The sequence below is a fragment of the Sinohyriopsis cumingii genome, unplaced genomic scaffold (assembly GCF_028554795.1).
Source record: "Sinohyriopsis cumingii isolate HCF-2022 unplaced genomic scaffold, ASM2855479v2 utg002932l, whole genome shotgun sequence".
NCBI classification, from domain to species: domain Eukaryota; kingdom Metazoa; phylum Mollusca; class Bivalvia; order Unionida; family Unionidae; genus Sinohyriopsis; species Sinohyriopsis cumingii.
The window spans coordinates 106696-131374 of NW_028316341.1; the positions used below are offsets into that span (position 1 = coordinate 106696).

Below are 24679 nucleotides of genomic sequence, written 5' to 3' on the forward strand. Positions count from 1 at the left end.
GGTAGGAAGTGCTTATAGAATAAATGCAATATATATATATATATATATATATATATATATATATATATATATATATATATATATATATATATATTGTTGTACTTTTTGTAGCTGCCTGTGCCATTATGAATATTCCCTTATCATTCGTGAGTGATTTCTTCACGCAAGATCTCTTATGTTAGGCCTTGTGCAATTTTCAAGAATATCTTGTTCATCCTTTATGAAACCTTCTTATTCAGGTTCTGCTTAATTCGATAAAAATGCATGTATGCCTCGTTTGCTTTGTAATCTGTGAAGATAAGTTTATATGTTGGCGAGTCAACGATGGGTGGCCAGACTGGCAAATCATCCGCTTTATACGCTTATGGCACATACACTATTAAAACATTGTTTCGATTCTGGAATGCCAACCAAGATTAATAAAAAGGTAAGAAAGCCTATATACATACCTTTTCAATAAAAGTACGAGGGAACATCACTTAATAACTCCCTTGTAATCATCGGACAGAGCTTCTCAAACACAAAATACAAACGAACTATTCAACAATTTTAAACCGGAACATTTTTACAAGGATAACAAGTTGTGGAGTCAAACTAAACTTGCAATCACCTATGCATATTATGGTGTAATTTGGATATAAATGACGTAAAATATATTTTCTACAATCCATAGACAGAAGCTAAACAAAAATATGTAGTACCCTTTTTGAGAACATTGAATTGTTGGTCCCTAATATAAATGTAGCATATAATTAGCCTCAAATGATTTTGTTGGGTTGCCCATTCAAAATGAATATTGCATTGTTTTGTATACCTATAGTATTTCTTTAACTTTTGGTCTATAACTGTGAATTGCAATGAACTATAAATAGACGATTTATTTATTCACGTGTTGTATATCATGAACCTTTTTCAAAGTTACATTGGATGATTAAGTCAGTTGCATTTTGTTGCGACGTATATCAAGTGAGATGTGTTGTGACATAATTCAAGCACGACGTATTGCAACTTAGAGTTGAAGTAGAGCCGTGAAGACGTAAATAAAGAGAGATAAGTTGCATTCCTTTTTTTTCTGTTTACTTGTATTGTTGCTATTTTAATATCAGTCTGCAGATGTATTTGATGTTTTGAATATTTACAATTTGAGATTAATCATTTCGTGGATTTTTCATTAGGATTACAAAGTGCTGATTGATGTTGGACTAAAATATTACTTTGCAGATTAATGTGAACGTGGAAGTCTGGACAATTATAATTCGATACATTAATACCGATGGTGAATCAGAATATTTAAGAATATTCGTACATTAACATATTTTAGGCCTTTTAATTTAGTCGGAACACTGTTTTTGTTCTGACTTGTGATATCGATGTCTTTGATTGTTTATGATTTAATTCATAGTAATGTAAGATTGTCTGTAATTTTCATTTTATAACTTCGGGATGTAAATTATTTATTAAGTTATGCAAAGTTATGCAAAGCTTGTTGGGTTTTGCTTCTTTATGTCACATAGTTTAGGACCACATTGGCGTAGCAGAAAGTGGGAGCTTATCCCGGGTAGGAATTACTATAAAAAGTTTCGTGGCATTTCTGTATATTCTTGAAAATTAATTTCACTTCTTTTCGAAATTTTCTTAGCCGAAGGTATTTCAATTTCATACGTTGGGAAAACGTTTAGTGAAATCTATAAGTTTTCACAATGTCGTCTGAAGTGGTAAACTTTCTTTATGAACCGATCAACGAAGGATTCGACTCTTTAAAAAATGCCGATTTGCTGAAGCCCGTCAGATGCTATACTATTTATTATGCAGCTTTGGTAAAGCGGAAATGAAACATAATTTGATACGGTATTGGCGGAAAAGTATATGTTTGATAAAGTGCTTTGGATTTAATTAGTCACTTGGCTTCGGTTCTGAAAAGACATTAAAATAACTTACATTAAAAAACCAGATGGAAATAGCATTATAAAACTTCGGCTGCAGAAATGAATGATGAAAATTAAAATGTAAAAAGGAGAAATAGAAAGACATTTTCAAATGAAGAAAGAAGAGAAGGATATTCAATTTAAGAAAGAAGAATCAACAGAAAGAGAGACGTTCAAAAACGGAACGAGAACGAGAAATTCAAATTCAAATTTAGAGAGAAGAAAGAGAAAGAGATTAATTTGGGACAAAGTTCTTATTCCGCATTTGATATTAATGTAACAATGTTTAAGATTTGGCGGTTCTAACTTCTGAACATTATTTTACTTGGTTCCCATATAAGCCTAATTTTACAGCTGTGTGCACATGGAATGCTTATTTCTGTATTTGTACTGAGTTCACTTTTTAGAACGGATGTTAGTAAAACCATCTATATGTACGTTCGTCCTGAGTGCGTTCGAGGTTAGCCACTCGGGAATTTGTATATTTTATATCTGCTCGCCATGATGTCAGGTATTCATTTACTATGCCAATGAATATTTTGTGACAACAAGATGTTACTTTGCATCCTAGTATATGACAAGATATAATTTGATAAGGAGTTACAACCGGCTGTTTATAAGAACTGTCATTCATCTTAATTGTATCATTCATTAAACAGGGTGAGCAATGCTGCTAGTGATACTATATGGATTGATATGGTTTATTGAATCAAAATCTACTCATTAAAAAATATTACTGTGTTATATTAATGTTTGACATATTGAATGAGCTTGACATGTTTAAATGTTGGGGTTTGGGGGGGGGGGTAATAAATGTGTCTGAAAATTCTAAATTCTAAACTGGCCCCAACCATGTTAGAAAGGATTCGTTGATAATTCAGTGAGTCTCCACTTCTCACCATCCTTTGATGCCGCTACTGTTTCGATCCAGTGTATTCTTCAGTGAATGCATGCTTCAAAATTGCACATTGGATTTCCTCCATTGAAACATATTGCAAGGCATTGAATATATGATACATTTATGACTCACCTGGTGCAAAAAATATTTGCTTACAATCCCTTCCCAGTTCTAATCATTTGTAGCTAGAATATTAAATAAATGCTCATTCGGGTCAGTCCTATACGCAACACCCGAGCATTACTGTGCTTTAATAATGCATACCATCATTTTAACATCTTCCTGAGGGCGTTCGAGTTTAGCATCTCAGGAATTTGCATATTTTTATCTGATTGGAATGGATTGCAAGTATACAGCAACAATGCCAAAACTTAGTTTTGAGAACAAAATATTATTTTGTATCATAGTGTATGGCAAGATATAATTTCATAACGAGTTACGGCCGACTGTTTATATGAAGTGTTCGTCATAAGCGTATCATTCGTTAAACAAGGTGAGTAATGCTGCCAGCGATATTATATGGATATGGTCATTCCTATGGTTTTGTTGAATTGAAATTAGCAAGAGATTGCAATTATATTAACTTTAATTATTGTTTAACATACTCATTGAGCTTTAATTTGTTTTCTAATTTCGTTAATAATACATACCTGCATTTTAACATCAGTATTAAACATCATTTTGTTTTGATTTTTAAACATGATAAAATGACAATACATTGGAGACATTAACTGAAAGTATGACTGAAATATTTCTGAGTTATTGTCATAGTTACAAACATAATTATGATGAATATTTAATTAACATTATTTGCATGACCATTGTCCTTGATTGATGATATAAATTTGACCTACCTGACTATTATCATATTTTGCTTTCCTGATTTTGTGACGATGATAATTGGCAATATGGATGTTTATTCAAATTTAACTTCAACATCTGACTTGTTTATGAATTTGATGGAATTTTAAATGACCCACATAATTGGTAATGTGAAATTAGTATATATAGGTTTTGTAAAAGAAAGTCTATATTCCAATTTTAATATAATTCGTTAGGAATATATGATCAGAGTTTTTAGTTATATTCAGAAACAATTAAAAAGCAGTCAGATACTTATGTTAATTAATGTAATTGCAAACTGCTCGTGGATATTTTTATGACTGAAACATTATTATGGGATTATTTGTGAATTCATTCAACATAATTCTGGAGTATGCCATTGTGATGCCTAAATACTAATAGTACGTCCGTACATTCAAAGCTATTGGGACATCGGTATATTAAATATTGGAATTCATTCGGAGTAGTCAATATGTTTTTTGAGCTAATGATTTGCGATGTTTTGGAATTTAATTTATAATATTATAAATTAAACATTTTTTTTTTATTTTTCGTTTGCTTTGATATATAAATTATTTGTTTATTTTACTGCACATGTTAGTTTCGCTTCTTTTTTGTTATTTAGTTTACAGCCAAAGAGTAGATACAATATTGTATCCCAATTATGTCACCTAAATGTATTTTTCTTAGATTAATCGGATTTGTCAGCACAATGAAGTTATTGATACATGTTTATTCTGGAATTAATTAAATATGTAAAGATGTCCTTGGTATCGATTGTCCGTATGCTTACCTCATTTTAGTGCATGTTTTTCTCACCACTTGCTGCTATCTAAACTTGCTCATTTCATAAGGTGAAATAGAACTAACTTATGTACAGTCATTTAAATGCATAGGTTCGATATTCGCTTCTAAAACATCATATAAATATACTTTTCTATGATGGCGACATGATACTTCCATTTGACGCCGTTGACGATGAATAATATTAGCAAAACTTTTAATTTTTCTTATGGTTTGAATTATCTTTGTATAAACCCTATTTGCTATCAAGTTACAACTTGGCCTTAATAACTTTAATGAGGCAATCGCTTTACGAAATTGAGAGTATTTCAGTTCTAGAGATTAGTTTTTGGAACAGATTTTTAAGTCAGATTAATAGCTAGTTATATGGTTAGATGCATACGGTTTATAATGTGAATCGAGCCTGCTTAGGGAAATACGATTTTTTATATGCTCATGTTTTTCACTTTAACTTTACATTGTCATAATCGGTCAGTGTTTTACGATACTGCACTCAAGTGCACTACATGTTGCACTCACGTTTGCCCAATAGTGTACTAGGAACTACTTTGTAAACAAATGTACACCCGCATAATAGGCGCTTTATGTTTTGGTTGATTAAATTTGTTTTTGATTGAACTAAAGCAGATGTTTCGTGGACTGCCAAATACCAGCTGCTTTGCCACATTCCGCGTTAAATTTGTTTTGAAACAATGTTTGGATTCTGGCTAGCTATAGACGCCAGACAGGGTTCTTACAAATAACATGCAAGTGACAAGGTTTAAACTGTTTTCTTTAACTGATAATAAGAATAGCAAATCATATAATTACAGTTTTACATCCTGCATTTCCTCAAAGTGTAATTTCTTATTTCTGCAAATCCGAATAACATGTGTTCTCAAGCTGGGTTACACATTTGGAAATTTTACTGTAAACTCAAATATATTCCAAGTGCAATTATGTCTTCCTTACTGCACTCAAAATGAAATAAGCATTATATTCCATAGCGTCTTTTAGATAATTGAAGTTGAAAAACATATTTTCCCACATTATGATTTCAAAGAGAAATACACTTGCAGATGTCAACATACTATTGAAATCCGATGTAATATATGTATAATTGGCATATATAAATCCAGTCCATAATCAGGAAGTTTCGTACGATCGACATAAATACCGAAATATATTCAATTCAGATAAAAGGAAAAGTTGTTGCCATGCGCGTTCATTCACAATATGACTCCAAAATTCAATTTTAATTAGACCAAAACGAAATTAACATTCGAAAGTTATACCTAGCGCGCGACTAAGTTTAGGTTTATCTGGGCGGAGTTATGTGCGCTTTAACATTGTTGTTGTTGTGTAATGATGAATCTGCTCTTGTGTATATAGTTTGGAATACGGCATACATTAAGTTACTTTGCTTCTTGTAGTATATTTTTGCTTGTATAATTAGGCCTTAGGTGCAATAACAAAATGAACATATACTAAAAAGGTTACTGCATTTGTATAGAAAGATATGCATTCGTTTTTTCAGATGGATATACTTCACTCCCAAGGTCGTGCAATATTTCCAACCGAAAAACTCGTTCATATTTTCCCATACAAATGCAGTAACCTATAAATATGAATGGCAGTAGGGAATACTACAATATGGAGCCCAGTTGAATTTTATTTTGCAAACTGTTTTATAGTTGTATTCCAGCACTTTCCCCATTTCTGTTTCAGTGTTCGAAGTGTCAAGGATGGTCTCCTGCATATCACGTCTTTCCAGGTCTTAAATGCCAGTGTGGTGCTAGCAAATGAAAGGGTGAAAACCTAATGGTACTACAGTTGTTTGTAGGACTGAACATACATAGATATTATACATTAAAGGGCTGACATAATAATGTAATAAGATTATATATGTAGATGCAATATATATGCATTTATTTAAGAGTGATCAAATTAGTCTACTTTTTGTATAACACTAGTTTTTGCGATGTCGATAACATATAGATATTCATATCATATGAATTTAAATAGCCAGCAAATGCATTACTGCTTACATACATTTATTCCATCTCTAAACAAAGCATTTTATTGTTGTTAAAGTAAAAATACGTTAGGTCCTTGCAGTCATTACCCGTGTTAACTGTAATGAAATGTATTACATAAATGCCTCGAAATCTCTGGCGAAATAAATGAATATATATAGCTTTCTTCCCTAATTGCAAGCATAGATTGTAAAATGTTCATCAAAACAAATAAACTAGCTGGGTCATTGGACGGAATAAAAAATATAAAAAATTATCAGAGAAATGAATTAATCTATTGTCATATATCTGACTTAGCATATAGGCAAGGTGTGTTGATTTTCAAAGCGTTGTTATTATGCACGATTGTGAGGAAGCTGAAATGCCAATAAATTCGTCTGCGTAGCAAATACAGCATTATTAAACAGCCCACTCATAAATATTCCTAGAGTAGACAACGTAAAATTTAATGCAAGTCCACTAGCTTCCCAAATGTCACCATGGCATGTGATAAACCTGTTCTACTATAATGCAATAAGCTAAACCTGTTCTACTAGACTGCAATAAGCTATGAGGTATTTTGACCCTGGCCTATATCATCATATACCTTTCAAAAGTACGAAGTATCATTGCAACGGTTATATAAGCTAATACAATCCAAGGTAGTACTTTTCCAAAAGGTTTATATTATTTATATAGATACAAGTTTATTAACACTTTAAACAGGAATGCTTGGCTTAATCTGAATTATTTAACCTCTTTATTTTCAAGTTGACGGGAGGATCAGTGCATGCGAGTGAACAGAGTATGACAACGGAGACTGGATTATTTGCAAACAAAACTATTCTTGCTATATAAAGAAAGCAATGAGTCATGAACCGTTAATTTGAGAAGTTAAACTTGTTCATCATGAATTTTTCTTCAAGATGTTTTTGTTGTGTTATTAATTAGGGGTTTGATTGTGTTGAAAATATGTATTTTTATTGAAATGAAAATTATAGGATAGCAACCTTGTAATTTTGAATTTGACAATATTTATACTTAAAATATAATTTTATAAAATAATTTTAATTTTAATTTAAAAGATTTTAATTTTAATTTTTATTTTATCAAATTTCGTCATCGCATATATACTTTTAAAATCATTTCAGTGGAGCCAGTCAAATATATGTTTTAGACAATAACCCATTAGATAAGATACAGCGAACGTTCTGGTCAACGTAAAATATATGTAATTGTCTCAAGCACCACACAACAAACGTGTTAACTAATTATGGTAGATTTTACTGCCGCATAGTGCAACGTTCGACCAGTAAGAGATCGCGTGAGAGAAACTAGCTTGATATAACTATCTGCATTCATTGTAGGCAGTTATTTTCATGACGCTAAAGTTGTGCATGATTGGCATTCTATATCATATTTTAGAAGGCCGTTTATCTGGAAAGCTATCATTTGTTTCTTATACTGGATCAGTTACTAAACTTTTTCAATGCAACATTTATCACACTGGCTCCATCCATATATGCATCATTGTGTATACATGAGTATAACATTATGTAATATTGTTTTAGTCTGGAATAGACGTTTTAGAGTTTGTTTAATTGTTATATATGAATGATTAAGCTGTCTTTGATTAAACTTGATTTAAAGGACCGTTTGGCAGATTTAGAATAATTAGATTTATTTTAACAAGCAATAAAAAGTAGTGGCTTAAAATGCAAAAGATAAAGTGAAAATACTTTAGAAAACTGATATAAACTTAATTTGAAATTGTCATTATTTGAAACGTTATAATTGGAAGGTTTATATGAAATTATTATATGCGTGAAATAAGGCAAGAATATTCTAAAAGTAGAAAATGTATATATATTATAAATTCTCTGCTCAATACTGAAATATACCAGGTTAATAACCCACTCTTTGCAACTGGACAACTGTGTCAGTTCTGACTGTATTCCATACTGTATCCACAATTAATCGGAAATAATGCATTGTACGATTTTAGATTATTGCAATGTTTTTCCAGTAATCTAGAAAACATTACTTTCGAGCACAAGTTCTTCAGCGAGTTGAGACTGATGATATGTGTTTTTGTAGCACACGTTCTTTACTTTGTGTTGCTTCTTTTCTTTTGGAGTATCGTTTTGTTGTGTATTATATGATTTATATGCTGACCATTTTTCCAACGCTGCAGTTTTAATGTATTGAAAGTATGCTATGTTTCTTTGTGGCATTTACAGTATAAGAAGTCATAAACAAAACACCTGAACAATACATTGATTCAGGGGTGAGTTGCCAGAAGATATTGGAACTGGTAGCATATTTTTACTTTTATAACGATTCTTAATGTAATGATGCATTATATGTGATCTGTAATTAAGACTAAAAGCACAATGTGACCGAGTTTTTAAACTGAGAGACAAACCAAGTGTTTTGTTTATATATATTCATATATATTCTTCTGATAGGTTTAAAGGAAACGAATGAAATGTGATAAAGGGACAAATGTACTTATCATGTCAAAGAAAATGTATAATACTACACTCAGATCGATGCATACATGCACGTATGATATATATATATATATATATATATATATATATATATATATATATATATATATATATATATGTATATGGAAGGACAACAACTCATGGTGTTAGAACGAGTTCAAGATGGGAAAAATATCCTTGTTAAAATTAAATGTATAGTGTTGTCCTCTTACTGCTAGACTATGATCTTGTAAAGTATTCGTGATATATTCTCACTCGCTGGTTGATATTGGCTATGATTTAAATATTGCCCAATTTAAGACACCGAACCTACGTATATGAATTTCTCTATAGAACATAGTATGAGACTTTGCATGGGTAATAGTGTGCCTACACGAAATAAGACTACAGTCTGCAGAAAGGGTCGCACACAGTCCATCTCAAGAATGAACTTTACTTAATCATATTTCCACCTGATGAGATGGGTATTTTAACCCTATATAGCATTTGATAATTTCACTATGCTTGCGATTTCCTAGATTCTCCCGTGCCAATATTTTCAAATGTCATACATGCAGCCTAGTCTATAATGGCACATACTATAATCAAGTAAAGAGACTTCTGGTGTTTCTGTCCTGACATTATATGATGTAATTATGCATTCAGTTCTACAAATTATAAATTTAAATTATTTAACATGTTTCAATGCGCATAATTCCTCTAACAGACTGTATTTTAAGTACGTCTGTACAACTATTTTACTATAATATTCTTCTTATGTTAAGCTTGCAATTACCAATAAATAGCATTATATTATGCCAGATTGTAAGAATGGACATCAACAACCATGGAGAACACAAAATAAAAAGAGTAAAATATACTATTTGTTACTTTTCGTTAGCATAACCCACATATATTTTGTTATATCGCTGTTGTTATATATCTTGTAGTTCTTGACTTCCCTGTGCAGATAATGGTTCAAAGCGAATCTTTTTTCTTCAACTCTTACACCTTAAGCCAGTGCTGGTTAAAACGTAAATCGTTACTATTGTTTATGAAACCAAACAACTGTCGCAATTTTAGTGTGAAAAGTGGAATCTTGAGAAGTATAATACAGTAGAACGTCGATTATCCGTCAGGATGCGAGACAGAGACCATGACGGATATGAGAATAGACAGATAATGGAATATGTAGATTAAAAATATTATATAATATACCTGGTCATCAAACAAATCATACTATCTACCTATGTACACGTACCTGTCTAGTATCCATGTCTTTATTGCAAATCATGCACTGCAATAAAATTACGGTCATTCATTTGAAGTCATTTCGCTTTATATCCAACCATGTTGATAAAAATCAGTCGTGTTTTCACACACAGTTTATATATCTTTTCGCTATATCGAAATCAGCGGAGCAACATTCAGCTAAAACACCATTATATCAACTTTAAATGGTGTGTCGCTTGATCATGTGAAAAAATAACGCATCCATTATGAAGGTATTATATAAAGCAGACGTTTAACTTTCATGACGTAAAAATAATTCGTCTCGACGATACTAGACTAAACATTATGCTTCAATATAAGGCAAGAAGTCCATACAAAAGACGATGTTAAATTATATAAAACTTTAAAATATTTCACAACAGATGATGAATAATATGCTACACTCACAGTAATTCTTTAGGTGTTATTTTTACCATGATATTATTCCACTTCTTTTTATCCTTTGAACTCTGTACAGTACTTTACTATACTGCCTTATACAGCCTGACCATATGTACCAGATTATACGGATATTCGAACCAGCTTTGTACGCAAGTGGATACATTATCATAATGAAAAATGTATTTTGACTTGTAGTGTCTTTCAAATTCATTTCATGTAACCTTAAATATTATTTTAAAGGCATGTCACGGTATTTTTAAAATATTGTAAAGTCGATGGAGAACTGCAGACAAGTGCCATCAAAATAAAAATATCGCAGTGTTTTATCTGATTATATCGAGTTCCTGTTAATGCGAATTGTATTCGTTATCGGTGTCCGAAAGAATCATGGGGCATATGGATGGAGCGGGGTAAAATCGAAGTTAGCACTATGATCCTCCTCGACAAGTGAAACTATTGTAACAATTTACATAGCATGAGTCATATTTGTATAGGAGTGGTTGTGGATAATTATAATCGTTTTGAATATTTTTAACAAAACAATAAGTTGAAATTGCAACAATAGCAACCCCATACATCATCCTGATCGGTAACCCCAGTGTCGGTAATGGAAGCACTCATTTAAGAAATGGCATCAGATCTATCTAAACCTCGTAACTCCTGGAAAAGTCTATGCAATAGCCTGAAATTCCAGTAAAGACAAACCAATACGTAAAGGTATTAAACACTGTTTATCACTATCAGTAGGATTTGAAGCATTGCTTCATTTGCAATGTTGGCTTGAAAGCAAAGGTAAGTTTTATAGGCAATCGGCGCCACATTTGTGCGCTTACAAAATTTCATATTATTCCCTTATTTAATAATAAAATGAAGAAAATAAAAAAATAAAAAAATGACAACCAAAAAGTTAGCTGCATTTGTCACCTGCACAACAAGGTGAAACATAATCACACATGCATTTTAATCCATATAAGTATGTTCAATAAGAACGATACCATCTGTTAGAACTATGAGAATGTATTGTTTAAGTTGCTTATATACCAGAAAATAAACAACACTATTTTTTATGGTGGTGCTTAACTTCCTTTTCATAATAAAAATGACTTTTGTGAACATAAACTTTGTTTCCATATCAAGAATCATCTTCTCGATTTTTAGTGTTATATCAATATATATGTACGTCTTATCTTGGAATAGTGTTTTTAAAAGCTTGGGTATTTTCTTCGCATTTGGAGGCAAAAAGTAAGTTGTTGTTTTTGTAAATATGAGTATGTGATTTAATATATGTGTGTGTGTGTGTAATACAGATTGTACAAAGACAAATTATTTCACAGAGAAGAAACAAGACATGCGTGCTAACTGCGATGTTGAAAATTAATAAAGAATACATCATGTATTACTTTTTAATATTCTCTCCTCCTTCTCATACTTACATTATCACACCTTCATTCTCATACAACAATACCGATTTTATTTTTATAGTATAAATTTACAAGCTTCATAAAACAGTTTTCGCAATGCGCCTCAAATTATTCTGGAGGTAAGTACAACAGAGTTTTATCACAGGTATTATTGTCCAAATTAAATATAGTAAAATGATATTATTGTTTATATCATAAGCCTGTAATTCATTAGGTTGAGACCTGTACTGCCTACTTATGTACAATTTCAATAAAATTTGAAGAAGAAAGAAACACTGCAAATGAAAATATGAGCAAATCAGAAACATGTTTTAGTCAAAATATGGTCAAATCCGAAATATTTATGTTTCATCATCTGGACAAACCCCTAATATGGATAAATCTTAATCTGGGTCTTCTAATAAAGTAACAGTTTCATATATTCTTAAAACATTGATTATTTAAAGAAAATAATACAGTAGTTGTTTTTAAGTACACATTGCATTGCGGTGCACTGTGAAAACATGGTTTTAAAACTTCACAAACAGTAACACCGGCAATTCGGAATATTATAGTTTACGTTCAAATTTATATTTAGAAAAGAGACACACGATCGAGGATGTAAATGGTGTCCCTCTGAAATACTGGGCCTATTTACCACTGTATCCGCAGATGTTTAAAAAGACATACTTAACAGGGAAAGACCGCTATGGTGGGATAGTGGTTAGAACGTCTGCCTCGAATCTGGAAACTCGCGGGTTTGAACCCCGGCCTAGTCATACCAAAGACTTATAAAATGATACACTAACAGTTACCACGCTTGGCGCTCAGCATTAAAAAGGTTAGTGCTAGGACTGACTGGCTATTATCAGAATAATGTGACTGGGTGGGACATAATGCTACATGTCTGCGGCACAAAGTCCCAGTGCTAGACATCACTATAAACTCTCACACTGCAGACATCGTAGCGATGTGATTGAAAATTGTATTCAAGCTACATTAAAAATCCAACATGCAGGCAAACACACATCAGGGACAACATATTCTCTCCGATTATGATGTTAGAAACGGGGATGCCACCACCTCGCGCTCAGTAACATATAATGCCGGGGATACTGTTGATATTGTAAACATAGGGAAGCACGTTCCGAGAGGCTGCAATAGACGAAAAGATATTAAACAAACACGGTAACATAAATTATAATAGTTCCGTAAACAAACAGTTAATCACAGCATAGTGACGAGTACGGAGATCAGCACAATGGATAAAAAGAATACCGATTGTATTCGACCAAAGCGTCAACGTGCGTTCGACGAGGGATCATCTCAAGGCTACATAATCAATGGAAACCAGCACATGTACAAACTATTGTAAAACTTCATAATCGTACATTTAATAAAATTGTGAGACTTTCATAGCTATATCAGTTTGTGTGGGTGTGTGGGTGTATGTGTGTGTGTGTGTGCATCATTTTTAAGGGTAATAACTCTCCATTCAAGAAAACGAATTAGCAAGCCTATGATCCTCCACCCTTTTCCCATTTTTTGTAGCATGTTGGTATATGTTCATTATAATGCTGGCATAAACATACAAACTAATCTAGAGAATGTTGGGGAAGGGACTCGAATACATAATTTACGTGCCGTACCAATATATATAGACGCGTTTATTCCTGTTTGTGCATGCATTTTACCTGGGTCCAATACCGCTAAGAACTAATAAAAGCTCTAACAGGTGCTAAGAAGCATTAGGAGGCGCCAAGGGGTCATCGAAGCTAGTCTTAAAGAAATTAAAATATGTTTTTTTTATGGATAACATTAATTGATATCATGACGACAGCAGCTCAAGACTGAAGAAAGACAACTCTTTGTGTTCAGTACGCTAAAACTACAAGCGTTATCGTTCATCATATAGGCGAGTTTATCAGAGCCATTATTGTTCATATACTTCATGAAAGAAGATTATGGTTATATGCTTCCCAAGTGAACATTATAAATGAGTGACCCAGGTACGGAAACTTAGTATCATCCAAAATATTATGTTGCGGTCACTACATAACGACCAAAACCATGTGAGCAAATCAGAGCAAGTAAATACTTTTTTTTCATTTGATAAAAAATTTCTAACAAACAACCAACAGTGATCAAGTATAGTATATTCCTGCACAACGTAAACTGAAAATATGAAGGCTTATTTTGTTACAGCAGAACAATATGGCAACCCAAACGTGGTTCAACGTTCTTTAATCACGCGTTCGTCATAAAAGCTAAATATTGATATTAATTACGATATTTAAATAGGTTTCATTTGCATTCCACCTAAGGTATCAACGTACACATCGAAATAACCAGGAATGATAAAATGAATAAGTATTGGTTCAAACCTATTGACTTTTGCAAATCAAATGATATTTATATATCAAATATAAGGGTCAGTGAAGACAACGACATTGGAAACTTACTTGTAAAACTGGTTGATATTCCCAACGGACAAATCCGTTGCTTATTCCTTAGTCGTTATTCCTGAGAATTAATGAAATGCACGTGGATATACTACAAATCTGCTTACATAATTAGTAGATATATGGAAATTCTGGTTCAGTTGTCTATAGGAAAGGATATTTTGGCTCACTTGTCTCTGTACAGTATATTCTTGGCTCACCTATGTTTTTTTTTTTGTTTTTTTTTTGCATAGGGGTTCTGGATCACCTATGTTTTTTTCATAGGGGTTGTGGCTCATTTGTCCCTGTAAATGGGGTTTCGGTTACAAATCAAAGGGAGTGCTTGTTCTCTTTTTGGTTGGGATCAATACCCGGTTCTGGCGCAGTTGCCGTTGATCGCTGTGGTGATGGATGGGGGTTCTTCTTTACTTTGTTTTTTCATATTAGAGACGTGTTTGGAGTATAGTAAATATGTCTCATCCGTGTTATCCTTGACGCATAGACAAGTTGGGTCTGAGCAACGAAAGCCATGAACCAAACTTTTAATTAAGTGAGGAGGAGTCAAAGGCTTGTTTGAAGCATGCGAAAGAGCTGGTAGCGTATGCGAATAAGGATCTGATTTATGTGCCTGAGATGATTTATTGCGAAGAGAGTGAAGAGGAGGAGGACTTGGTGAATCGTAGTCATCGTCATCAACGTCCAGTGCAGTGGTACAATCATCGGTGTTACATCCGAAGTAATCTGAAGCGTTTTCATTTGACAGAGCCCCAGTAAAACGAGTTTTATTATTGGTTGAACAAAGTGAATCGAGTGCAGTAGATGGATCGTGCAAAATTTATCAAATCTGACTATGTGTGTAAATGTATTTTTGAGAAGATTGGTCTAGTCGAGCATGTTTAAAAATGTAAAACTATGTCTGGATAGAGCTTGATGGAACAGTATGATGAGATTATTTTCGGAGGAGTTGTTAAGCTAGCCAGAGAGGCGGTGGGAATTCACTAGTTGAACTGTTCAGGAAAGCCAACTACTTGAGAAGCGATTTTTGTACCTCGGTTGGAGTTGACGTTTTCAACTCGGAACATATCCTGGTCTGTGGACGTGACCGTTTTTGAGTCAAACAACAGATTAGTACTCGAGAGAGTCATTCTCCATATAAAGTCCTAGTACAAAATGTTATTCTGAATCGACGTCACTAGCTGTTAATCCAGAAGATGAAATAGTATGTCCACCACTTTCGCTCTCCACACCGACATTACGAGCTTGTTTAGAATCGATCAGCAACTTACGTTTAAAGACGATTTCGACAGGAGCATGAAAGTAGCTGATGCCACTTCCGATCTTCTTACCCTCCATCGATTTAGAAAGCCACGTTTTAATACCGCCAACTACTTATGACTGCTGCGATTGCCTGTTTTGTTCTCTTTTTCTAAGCACTCACTGTACTTTTCTCTCTTTTCTCAGCTTCAACTTTAAAACCCTTGTTAACCCTTTTGAGTCTCCTTATTATTTCACTCATCCTAATCCCTTTTTCTTTATTCTTTTATGTGGTAAGATTCACCAGTAAACCATACTTATGGTTTACTTTACTTCACGTGCATCTGTAATGTCGAAATAATATTCATCAAAAGGTACGTCTTTTATGCTTAAATATTCTTGAATGACCTCTACCTTTTTTGCTCAGAAACAATTATCCATTATAAGCCCGAATCAGGTTCTAAATAATTATTACTGATTTTAGTAGCAAGAGACTCATTAATGATTTTTTTGTATTGATACTTTGTGTCAACGAACTCTTCCGATTGTTCAAGTTCTACTTTTTCCTTGTCAAACCTGTCCTTTTGCAGCCTTGCTTCTTATGTTTCCTTTTCAAACCTTTCTTTTTCAAATCTTTCTTCTTGTTTTTTTTTTCTTCAAGTCTTTATTGTTTCTCTTTTATCTTTTTCTGGCATGCTTCTTTACGTCTGGTGCCTTCCTATTCTTGTATCTTTGTCAGCGTAAATGCTCCTGTTACTTCGTTAGTTTCTGCTATTGTTTAATCTGTTGATGCAGGTTGTTTTGGAGGTTTTACCTTAGTTTAAATTTTTTGTTGAGGATGTTTTGTAGCAGCATTATTTCGTTCGGTTTCACTGAAGTTGCTAATGGCGGTGCTAACTCCTCCACCAACAGTTATTACTGACGCCGTGACGTCATGAGTGTTGGAGTTGCTACTGTCGGTGCTAACTCCTCCACCAACTGTTGTTACTGAAGCTGTGACATCATGACTGTTTCAAGCATCTTATACTTCCTATCATCGTACGTCGTCTTGGCTTGTACGATTTTAGCGATGAAAGGATTAAACAATTCTCCAGCTACATCACACTGAAAGGACTGTTGACCTACCTTGTCATCGAACACGTGTTGACGTATGGCTGCCCGTTGTTGAATAAACTTTTTGAGGACATCTTCACTTTTGTGGAACGGCATGATCGATGTTTTCACTTGCCATATATACTGATCAGGCAGGTAAAATTCATGAAAGCCCATGCGATACCGTTGTGGAATCGTTTCAGAATCGGGATGAAGCGTCATGAAATCATGGTTGGACGACGACGTCGCTTCGGCATAGCAGTCTTTGAATTGTCAGGAGGTGATACCCGCGCAATGGTCTCCCGCGATCGCGTCCAAGTCTCGGTTATCCAACCCCGAATACAATACAACACATCATATATGTCGTCGTATGTATTTAGGAGCGTCAGAGTACGACTGCGATACATAATGTTTCATCGTTTATTCCACGACAACAAAAAGTACACGCATATTTTACTCATGTTCTCGCTATCGATTCTATGTCATCATCCAGACCTTCCACCATCTGAATCTTGTCCTGATCCATGATCGTGACGATGTCTCCGGCAGCAATCGTGGGGGCAATTGCCGCCAAATCTCCTGCGACATTGTTGCCGACTGCATCCCTAAAAGCGGGGAGCGGGTGATATTTGTCCTAATGAGGATTGAGCGCATACAGAATGATTCGATAGTACTTGAGCATGTTGTTCAGAAACATGTTCATGAACAGGTTGGTCTTGCCACGACCCGTAAGTCACGCGATTATATAATGGCAGTCCGGCATTATAAAATGATGATGATCCGCTGACCTTTTTTCTTTGTGTCAAAGTTAATGATGTTAAGGGTTTATACAAACTTAATTACCTGAATCAGAATTTCGTACACTAGCTTCAGAACGTTGATCGGCTCTGGATGCAATTCATCGTCGGGAGACTATACTGTCGAACGAGCCAAAAAGGTCAACCGCGCTGGGGATTCCGTGACGGATCCTTTCAACATGAGCGGGCCCAGTATAACCAATCTCGACGACGTGAGTTATCATCTCCCTGAAGCAAATTCCACGCGCTGGTCTCACGTTAACCTACACGCACAGACTAAATTATCACTATCTGGCGGAAACGATCACTGGCAACATCTACATGAACGGCTTGCGTTTGTATGGACTTCCTGCGACGACAACTGGATCTTAACAATATGATAGAGTCTCCGATATAGATGTGGCGTTGTTGACCAAATACGATAAAACGGGAGGGACAATCCACGTCAACGTCGCAGTGACGAGCACGTTGTCATTCACAAGGCAGGTGACAAGCCACCTGTCCATGACCTCTGCGACATGTGGCACCACTTCCAACAATCCAAGACGCTTTCGTGAGGCCAGCTTAACTGGTTTTGGAGGACACCACGACGAGAAATGTTGCCATATGAGGATTTATGGTGACGAGTTTTCCTACGACGCGAACGCCTTCTCAGGACAGCTCAGTCAGTTACAAGGAAGTGACCGACTACTCGTTGGCCAAGACGGTACGATCCACGACGAGTGATCTCAACATGGTCTATAATACAATTTTCACGCAATCTACCCCTGTCAACACCATTGACTTCATCGACAAACTGTATGTGGATTCTCGTCGCGTCAAAGATAACCATGGTCACATTCCAACGCTGGCGGCTACAGTTGGAAATCGATCTGGATTTTCTGTCTCGGTGTTGTCAGAATGTTCAGACTCGTATCGTGCTTGGATGATATCTGTTCATTTTTTGACACCATTCGATTATGACAACGAGTGGGCGAGCTCTAGATTGACTTCCAATTTTTGAATGCAGGTGCAGCTTCCCATGCCAGTCTCTATATGGTATTTTAAGATGCGTGGAAAACGTTTGGGTACACAGATAATTATCTTGTGGAGATTGGAAGGCACTAAGCAGGATTCGACCACGGATGTGTTATAAGCTGGAAACACCAACGTAGGTTCATCGATGAAGAAAGTATTTTTCTCAATCACCACGACTAAATATATCGTGTTTAAATGTTGGGGGTTGACAGCTGAACCTCTAATCCCGGTTTAAGCTATTTTCAGATTTTTAGTTTGGACGATCTTGTCTAATAATCTCATATAGCCATGGCGGAAATCGTGCGTATCACTATTGAGTTGCACCAGTTAATGTTTGACTACACTAATATACAGGATGTGTCTTATGCTAACAACGACCAGCATGTGCTAACGCAGACAACGGGAGTGTCTGCGAAGTTAAACGAGGTGAGAAAAGTATGTAAAGTATCACTAGAAAGAGTTCATGAAAGGTGACGAGATCAAGTTGTCTCATATGTCGGTGGGAGACATACGTAAGGGGCAACTCAGAGAGGCCATCGAACGATACTGGGCAGTCAATACATTTTGTAACGATCAAGAGTCGGCACGACTGGATAAAACTCGTTCACAATATCATGAAGGAATTACATACAAGCCTCGTGGACATCATCGTAAAAGCATGATATGTCAAACGACGAAGATTGGTGCTAGGTAAAGACAACGAACATCACAAGTTTGTGCTCTTCCACGATAACATTTCATCCCAGTTCCAAAGGTTTCTCAGGAACGTTTACGTAAAATAAACTATCGAGAAAAATATCGAGGTAAATAATGGACTGCGTGTGTTCACAGAAACAGAGATTTCATCTTTCCAGCGATCAAAGACTTTGAGCAAGTCCATCTCAACATAGAACAAGTCGTTCTGGCGTACTATTATCTCTATCGATATTGTCAAAACAAAACGGATGAGGTATTACATGTCATATTATCACAACGACATATTGACCATATGAAAATAGCAATGACTTCTGAGACGCTTTCGGATCTCGTAAAATTAAATCAATTCACCAAACTCACTCAAGGCTTACACATATATCTGTTGTGGCTGAGGGTGAAAAAGTAGATGCAATCGATGATGAAAGAGTGAATGTACATCTAATCTTCCTAACTGAACACTTGCTATAACTTGTGCTGATGATGCAGAGTTTAGTGGACACAGAATGATTCTCGCCTTTAATCACATCGATGAAAATTTGCTGGCGGAGCAACGTCGTGAACTAGAAGCGTAATATCGCTATTATCAACATCAAATCTATGTCTACAAGCACGCGTATCGACGTTAAAAGGGCATCTTTCGAATGATGGTGACGGCGACGGGTGTCATTTCCATGGGCGCTTTCGGCATACCGCTGTTGTTGATTATGTACGGAGTGGGACGGACATTGCAGACGTTGATGAAACGTCTCGAGCCGCGTTTGGACGCCAACAAAACTTGTACTAAACAAGCCATGTTTGCCTATCAGAAAATGCCGAATATTCTCAGATCGTTTCTGCGTGTGGCTCCATTCGACATGGAGTTGTTGATCAGCGAAATGAGAACCATGGATAACCTCATCGTGGACATGGTAGGAAATTAGTGTACGATACTGAGTCGATTCTAAAACAATATAATATCAGAAACCTAAAGAGAATGCCTGACGAAGAAGCCTTTGTGACCGACGTGGTCTTGCACCATTTGGAAGAGCTCTACGAATCCATCGCCACGGTATTGCGAAATAATGTGCCCGTGCACACTGAACTGACGTTAATCAAATCACAGTGTCGCATCGACAAGTCTTACTGACGCGAGACCAAAAACTCGTTCAAAATCTCTGAATGATTTTGTGGTTTAAGAGTCGTTCTGGTGTTTTCGTAGTAATGCTTAGCGCAGTATTCTCTCGTGCAAGACCTGTTGCACTTCTCCGTACTATTCTGAGGCAGCGACACAGTTTTTCGTACCACATGTAGGCCTCATGCTATATACTATATATGAAAAACACTTATGCTGCAAAATGAGCAAGCAATAAAAAAAAATGGAATACAGGGCTATTATATAGAATCTCCACTGGTGCAAGGTTAGACCAAAATCATGCTTTGCGTAAGAATTAACAAGTAATTAGAGAAACAAATCGAGGAATATCATATAGCATCTTCATTGGAGCAATGATAGACCAAAATCTTGTCTTGAGTAAGAAGGAACGAATAATTAGAAAAACATAATACCAGACTATTATATAGCATCGTCATCGGTGTGATGATGGAACAAAACATTGACTTAGTATAAACAAAATGCAGAATTATGCAGCAAGTTAGTGCTGATTCAGGAAAAGATTTTGTCCTTCGTCATGAGGTTGCACGTTGAACGAAATAAATCGATCAGTTGATGTCAGGGTCTACATTACTCCATTCAAGCTCGAATTCAGCTTTGCATGAGCTCATCGATAGCGTTCCAAGAGATCTCATCGCCATGTCGGAAATTGATCCTGCAAAAGTCGTAAGCTCATCAACGAATACATGATAAGCGAAAGACCAGATATCCTCACCGCGCAGTAGTACATGAAGCAAATGAGAGACCAATACAAAGCGCTCACGGAAGAAACTGCTTAGCCTTCAAATCTCCTTCGACTTCAGCATGAAACCCTTCCTCTCTCTCTCCCTCACTCTTTCTCTCTCTCTCTCTCTCTCTCTCTCTCTCTCTCTCTCTCTCTCTCTCTCTCTCTCTCTCTCTATATATATATATATATATATATATATATATATATATATATAATAAGCCCAGATATAATAAACAACGCAGCACGTAGAATGTGTATTATAATATGGTGAAAGCTTAATGGATTCTTAATTCTTTGGACTTAGTATGTATATGGATTATGGAGAGATTTTTAGTGATTTAATTCCTTGGACGACTGTATAAATAAATAAATAAATAAATATATATATATATATATATATATATATATATATATATATATATATATATATATATATATATATATATATATATATATATATAGATAGATAGATAGATAGATAGATAGATAGATAGGTGTTTTTTATTTTATCATTGATCAAGAAAACCTTGACAACACATCAACATATGATCCACGAATTATAATAGAACGACTTTTTTAAAACGACAATGGAAAAATTAGCGGAGAAACAGCTGAAAAATGGATTACACTCACACTTTCTTGACAATTGTCTGGAAGACAATCTTGTACCAAAGGGATTGCGTTTAAAACTAAACGTTCATATTGGGAATGATACAGCATCATATAAGTTTCAAGAATCTATTGACTCCCTATTGGAAAAGGTATCGTTGGAAATATGTGATAGACTAACAGAAGAACACCAGAGGAGAGTGATCAAGAAAGGAAAATAACTAGAAGAACATAGAGATGAACTAAACACTTTGATAAAAGGCAATACTGGCATTTTTTATGAAGAACGTTTTTAAAAAAACGGGATCTAAAAAAGATGAACTATTATCGAGTCCTATTTAAACGTTACAGAATTTACAGAGAGAGAAAAACAATTTTCCTGGACAACGAGAAACATCATCATCAAAAATTACTAGAGAAAAATCAAAAAGAGATCATCAAAAATCAATTAAATCAGCAGAGGAAATTAACTTAATCAATGTACAAAATAAGCGTGCAGTAACTAAGAAACACACACATAATAAACAACAACCGATAAATAAAAAGGAAATGGAACAAGCATCGCCAACAGCAATAATTACCTATCAACCAAATCTGACAGACAAAAATAAAAGACCCATTCAAAACAATTGCAAAAATGATCAAACAAAAACCTTAGCAGTCCAGACGCACAAAAAGCGACCTATGCAGATACAGTAAAAAATGGGGCGAAGAAACCTACACAGGAATCTAACATAATCGTAAAAGCAACAATACAAAGACTAATTGAAACCCTCAAGGATCTGTTGCAAACAACACAAACAGCAGAAAGAATAGGAGATTTATTAGAATACAAAACAAGAACAGATGGAAGAAAGAAAAGAAACGTAAAAAGGAATTCGAAATAGGAAAAGAATCTGTGTTAAACCTTTCTAAGCGAATTCTAAGTAATAGTGATCACATTCTTCTAGGTAAGAGGTTATCATATTGTCCGAGAACCAAAAGTGCATGATAATAATAATTTAGCAGAAGCATTTACAAATACACAAGATCGATAAAATTAAAACAGTTTTTCTCACAATCATGTACATATTCACAATATGAAAGTAAATTTTATCTACAAAATAAGCCCTTTTTCAACAAAAAAGTATCAACATTTACACCTTTTAGTGGACGAGATATTTATCTCGATTTTTATATTGAAGCAACTAAACAATACATTTTAAATATCATTCCTAAAAGAAAACAGTTTACAAACATATCTAAAGAAGAACTAAATTCTTTACGCACCTTATCACAAGACGATGGTATTATTATTAAAAAATCTGATAAGTCTAGCACCATAGTAATAATGATTAAGGAGGATTATATTAAAGAAGTAGAAAGACAATTAAATGATGAAGAATATTAGACACAACTTTCCTATAATCATCCTGAATAAATTAAAGAAAACAAAGCAAATGTATGAATCAGATCTTTATACACATTTTTTCCATATATGATGAACTAGATATCTTCCCAAATAGAATACGAACACCTCAGTTTTATATGTTACCAAAAATACATATAAAGGTTGATAAGTCACTACCTTTAGGATATCCAGGTAGACCCATTATTTCTACATATAACTCAGTTACAAATAATATATCACAATTTATTGATCACATTTTACAACCACTGATGAAATCATTACCTTCATATGTCAAAGATACTTTTGATTTCATTACCAAATTGAATTGAAATCTTTACCGAAACTAACTGATAATTCATTCCTTGTTACACTTCATGTGGTTTCATTCTACACGAATATACCACACAATGATTGTATCGAAGCATGTAAATATTATCTTAAAGAAAATGAATATATATATATATATATATATATATATATATATATATATATATATATATATATATATATATATATATATATATATAAGCTATCAAAAATACATGTTTGTGATTTGATAAAACTTGTGATCGTAAAAACTTTTTTCAATTTGGTAATATAAACTATTTACAAAAAATGGGAACATCAATGGGTAGTCCTATGGCACCTGCTTATGCATCTTTATTTATGAGAAAATTAGAAAATTATTTTCTAAATAAATGCCTCTTAAAACCAGATGTATCGTTAAGATTTTGAGACGATGTCTTTATGATTTGGAGTTATTCATTAGAAGACCTTTATTATTTTATAGACAGTTTAAACACATTACATCCAACAATAAAATTTACATTCAATGTGCCTAAAACTAAAGTATCATTTTGGATGTAGATGTCGTGAAAAATGAAAATAATGACATTGCTACCATGGTTCATGTTAAAAACACGAATAGTCATCATTATGTTGAATATTCTTCATGCCATCCTAAACCATGTAAAAATGGGATACCATGGAGTCAAGCAAAACGAGATAGAAGGATTATTTCGGATGACGCTGTTTTTAAATCATCTTTGTATTTTTGCATCATATTAAGCTCTTATAAATTAGATCGTAAAATTTCAAAAGTAAGAACAAAACAAGAATAATAACAATAAGATCAATTAACTCAAAAAAAACAAAACAACACGGACGTTCAGATTTTGGAAAATTACATATGATATTATACATAAACAATGACTGGTGAAAATCGCAACTTTACATCCCATTAGACTAATAAAATGTTATGAAATCTAATAGTTTGACAGCAAATTTACTAGCTCCTGGCTAGCGGACTAACGTTAATACAGTACACGCACTATAACCAATTATGTCTATTTCAACAAGGGATATGAGACCAAAGATAGACTTATGATGGCTAATGTAAATGATGCAGTGGTTGGGTCATCGTAAATTGAAGATAGCAATACTTACACTGGTATGCATATTTCTCGTTTCATTCCC

The 24679-nt window shown here is 34.2% G+C and overlaps 1 long non-coding RNA gene across 1 annotated transcript; it reads left to right on the forward strand.

The window, feature by feature from the left end:
- The first annotated feature begins 258 nt into the window (after positions 1-258).
- On the forward strand, positions 259-9836 carry LOC149769956 (uncharacterized). Its single transcript, XR_016418997.1, has 2 exons — positions 259-6273; positions 7236-9836. It is a non-coding gene; the product is annotated as an uncharacterized LOC149769956 (long non-coding RNA).
- The last annotated feature ends 14843 nt before the right edge of the window (positions 9837-24679 follow it).